At 38.8% G+C, this 5,008-nt stretch overlaps 1 pseudogene; it reads left to right on the forward strand.

Moving 5' to 3' along the window:
- The first annotated feature begins 351 nt into the window (after nucleotides 1-351).
- Nucleotides 352-2,114, forward strand: LOC118533673 (olfactory receptor-like protein OLF4; annotated as a pseudogene).
- The last annotated feature ends 2,894 nt before the right edge of the window (nucleotides 2,115-5,008 follow it).

A 5,008-nucleotide genomic window follows, 5' to 3' on the forward strand; every position in this document is an offset into this window, starting at 1 on the left:
CCTCAGGTGACCTCAGCTAAATGCCTTGACTTTCATTCTCAGACCAACTGCAGTCCCTTCTTGGCAGTAAAACTCATCTAGATGGGGTCTCACAGAGGAAGGTCTCGACATGGAAATCAAAATACCTGCCTGGTTGGTAGATGATGGAGGATGAAGCTCTGTACCCAGACAAGAGAGCAGGAATGAGTCAGACTTCAGTGCCCCATCCAGACTTAGGACTGCACGAGAAATGAACAGGTCTTGTCCAGCCCAAGGTTGCCTGTGCTATGGGACTGCAGCCGAGGAGGTATTTACAGCTGCTTTGGAGCTCATTAAGCACATTTCCCTCCTGTTCCTCCCACCTTTAGGCACATGACTTCCCTGCAGAACACTAGTGTGGACAGAAAGGAAATTTCACCCTTTGAATCTGTTCCTAAGAGAAAGGCTGATAAGCCAGGTGAAGTCAGTTCTTCTTACCCTTTTTCTATGACTTCTTCTGCCTTTCAGAGATCTAAACTTCCAGCACCTTATCCCACTCCTGAGTGAACATTTTCTCCTGTTTAAGACTGAGGAATCAGTCCTGACTAGGTCCCTTGGGTCCTTCAAAGCATTGACTTGGGGTGGATGATACCCCTGATATCTCTAGAAAATTACTTTTCCCTTTTTCAACAAAGATAATAAGTTTGTTCTTTTAATATAAACCCTTGGGCACTACACTCTTTGGCTTCATGACAATTTTGCCAAAAAATTAGGAATTTCACACTTCTATCACAAGTTCAGAGCTATGAAAATGTAACTATAAAATGTTTGTTAATTGTAAGATATATATTGAGATATTTTATTTAGTATAATCTGAGTTTAGCACCTTATAGCAGTTGCCTAGTGTTCATCCCAACACATGCCCTCCTTAATACCCATCATCTGGTCACCCCATCCCCCACCCTCCTCTCTTGTGTAACCCTCAGTTTGGTGTCTGATTACTGATGCTAGGACTTCTAGTACTACGCTGAACAATAATGGTGAGATTGGGCATCCTTGTCGTGTTCCTGACCTTAAGGGAAAATCTCTCATTTTTCCGCATTGAGAATGATATTCACTGCATGCTTTCCTTAGATGGCTTTTATGATATTGAGTATGCTCCCTCTATCCCTGTATTTTGAAGAGTTTTAATCAGGAAAAGATGCTGTATTTTGCAAATGCTTTCTCTGCATCAAGTGAGAGCATCATATGACTCTTGTCTTTTGTTTTTTTGATGTGCTCTATCACGTTGTTTGATTTGTGAATGTTGAACCACCCTTGCATTCCTGGAATAAATCCCACCTGGTCCTGGTGAATTTCTTTATAAATTTCCTTTCAACACAAAAGAAGGGATTACTGAGTCAGTGTTGTACATACTTGTACTTCTTCCTTGCCAACCTGTACTTTGTATCACCTCCACCACCATTCCCAAGATGCTGGTGAATACACTAACACAGAGAAAAGTCATAACTTATGAAAGCTGCATCATACAGATGTACTTTTTCTTACTTTTTGTAAGGTTGGACAACTTTCTCCTGACTATGATGGCTTATGACCCCTTTGTGGCCATCTGTCACCCCCTGCACTACAGGGTCATCATGAAACCCCTGCTCTGTGAACTGCTGGTTCTGGTGTCCTAAATCATGAGTGTCTTGCATTCTTTGTTGCAAACCTTGTGGCTGTCCTTCTGTAGAAGCTGGAATTCCCCTACTTTTTCTACGAACTCAATCAGATGATCCAACTCACCTGTTCTGATACCTTTCTTAATTACATGGTGATGTATTTTGCAGCTATGCTTCTGGGTGGTGCTCCCCTGGCTGGGGTCGTTTACTCTTACTCTAAGATAGTTTCCTCCATAAGTGGAGTATCATCAGCTCAGGGCAAGTATAAAGCATTTTTCCATCTGTGCATCTCACCTCTCAGTTGTCTCCTTACTTTATTGTACGAGCTTAGGTGTGTACCTTAGTTCTGCTGCTACCCAGAGCTCCCACTCAAGTGCAGTGGCCTTGGTGATGTATGCATGGGTGGTCACACCCATGCTGAACCCGTTCATCTACAGCCTGAGGAACAAGGACATAAAGGGGGCTGTAAATGTATTTTTCAGTGGGAAGCCATGAAAGGGCCGTGTTCAACATTACCTGTGATTTCATGCTTAATGCCTAAAAGCCAGAAATTGTGATTCTTAGATTGGATCATGAAAGAAGAGCTTAATCCCTCTATTTATAACCTGGAGTTTCAATTTTCTAAAGTTCAACTGCTATTGATTTTAAATAAGTCCCTTTGTTGAACTTTCTGCACCTTCTGATAGCCAACAATTTTTCCTTTTGTTTCTTTTTTAATTCTTTTATTTATTTTTAAAGATTTTTTTTTTGTCAGAGAGACACAGAGAACATAAGCAGGGGGAGCAGCAGGCTGCTCCAGGAGCCTGACTCCTGACTCGTTCCCAGGCCCTGGGATCATGACCCAAGCCGAAGCCAGATGGTTAACCAACTGAGCCATCCAGGCACCCCTCCTTTTATTTTTTAATTTCCAAAGTTAGTCCCATCATGAATCAGAAACAATTTGGAGATTCCCATTTGCTTAATATTGTGATTAACGGTATATAATGATTATCATATAGTTATTAACTGATTATTACTCTATTACATAGAGTAATAATTTTGTTATATAAACTACATTTGGCCACTGAGGCCAAAATTTATAATTTTAATGTAGAGGAAATTCTTTGATCACAGCTTTTCAGTCTGTGTCTGCCATTCATTTCCATGTTACTACTTTAAATGTTCTTTCCGGTGATAAAGACTTTAACTTATTAGTTTGTTTTGTAGCTAGTCATGGGGCTTTATGATCCTCATTAGGATCCTGTTCTCATATCAGTTCAGAATCCAGGGTATCCTTGGCACAGAATAGTAAGGCGAAATTGCTTATGAAAAACTCCCTCCAAGTGTAATCTGCAGAAAGACAAATTTGCATAAACCAAATGACTTAATATGGGCTCAGTATCAGAGAAGAACTGAAATATGATGAAGTAAAAATTTCAATCATACAATATTTTATTGTGGAACATGTGTTTTTGATGATGTACATCTACTCATTGAAGTGTGGGATATTTGGCATCCATGTGTAAAGGGTTTTATTTATTCGAGTGAAGAATTTATTGGCAGATATTGAGTTATTTAATTGGATGATGTACTGTTTCTATTTGAAAATTTCCAGTGCTGCCTACAAATATTACTGCTCCCATTGCCCTAAACTTAATATCTCCCCCTTTAAAAATGTTGTCATAAACGTTATAACGTGAGTGAACAATTGGTGTTTTCCCTCTGTCATTAACTACCTTTTTTATGGCTCTAAACTCTCTTCAATCCTATGATCAAAGGATGACTCAGACAAGAGCTGGAATTCCTGCCCAGTAATGCTCTGGGAATGGAAAGTTGTGACTGAGGGTCCCACAAGTTATTCCTGCAAAAACATAGAGGTTTTTCCAAACTCTACCAGTTACCTGGATGGGAATCTCAATGGTGGTCACTTTTTAGTATAGTTATCTGAAATAACTGTGAATAACCAGGCCATTATGAATACACCTTTCAAATACCAGAACAAATGTCAAAAATAAGAAGCAGTATATTATTATTAATATTCTCAGTTCTGTTTATACTGATTATTGTATCAGTCAGCTATTACTGCATAAAAGCCATGCCAAAAGGAAACAATATAAGATAATGGTTTTTTTTTCTTTTTTTAATCACATGGGAGTCTGTGATGGGGAAGTCTTCAGGGCTCTGCTGGTCTCCTCATGAGGCTGCTGTCAACTGTGGGTCAGCTGGAAGTGCTCTGCTAATCCTGGCTGTGTTCTCACATTTTTTTAAAGATTTTATTTATTTATTTGAGAGGGAGAGAGATAAAGAGAGAGAGAGCTGGAGGGATGGGCAAAGGGAGAGGGAGAAGCAGACTCTCCCCATGTGGGGTTCAATCCCAGGACCCTGGCATCAAGATCTGAGCCTAAGGCAGACACTTAACCAGCTGAGCCACCGAGGTGCCCTGTTTCTAGGATTTGTCCATTTCTTCTAGGTTGTCCAATATGTTGGAGTGAAAATATTCATAGTGATCTCCTATGATTGTATTTCTATTCTAGTGGTTGTAAGGTATCATTTTTGCTGCTGATTTTATTTATTTATGTCTTCTACACTGCCTCCTTTTTTTTTTTTGGTCTAACTAAAAGTTTGTCAGTTTTGCTAAGCTTTTCAAATTATTTACTCTTAGCTTTGTTAATATTTTCTACTGGTTTTCTGGTCTATATATTATTTCTGTATGCTCTAATATTTGGTATTTCTTTTTCTCTGCTGCTTTGGACTTAGTTTGTTCTTGTTTTTCTAGGTCTTTGAATCATAAAGTTAAGTTATTTACTTAAGTTTTTTTTTCTTAATGTTGGCATTTATTGCTGTAAACATCCCTCTTAGAACTGCTTTTGCAATATCCCATAAGTTTTGATAGGCTGTGTTTCCATTTTCCTTTGATTCAAGATTTTTAAATTTCCTTTTTGGTTTCTTTTTTCACCCATCAGCCATTCATGGTTGGCATGGTTTAATTCCCACATATTTGTGAATATCTCACATATCTGTGCCCTTACTTTCGTTGTAGCATTATTCACAATAGCCAAGATGTGGAAATAGCCCAGTATCCATTGACAGATGAATTAACAATGATGACATTTTGGTACAATGGAATTCAACAAATAAAAAAAGGAAGACATCCCGTCCTTTGCTAAAATATGGATGGACCCCGAGGGCATTATGCTAAGTTAAATAGACAGACAGAAAAAGTAAAATACTGTATGATCTCACTTATATGTGAAATACAAATATCTGAACATGTAGAAACAGAGAGTAGGTTGATATTTGCTGGTGGCTGGGGTTTGGGGAAATGAGAAGATGCTGGTGAAAGCCTACAAAACTTCAGTTATAAGATGAACAAGTTCTGGGAACTTAATGCACAACATGGTCATTTTGGT

This window comes from Halichoerus grypus, chromosome 1, assembly GCF_964656455.1.
Source record: "Halichoerus grypus chromosome 1, mHalGry1.hap1.1, whole genome shotgun sequence".
NCBI classification, from domain to species: Eukaryota; Metazoa; Chordata; class Mammalia; order Carnivora; family Phocidae; genus Halichoerus; species Halichoerus grypus.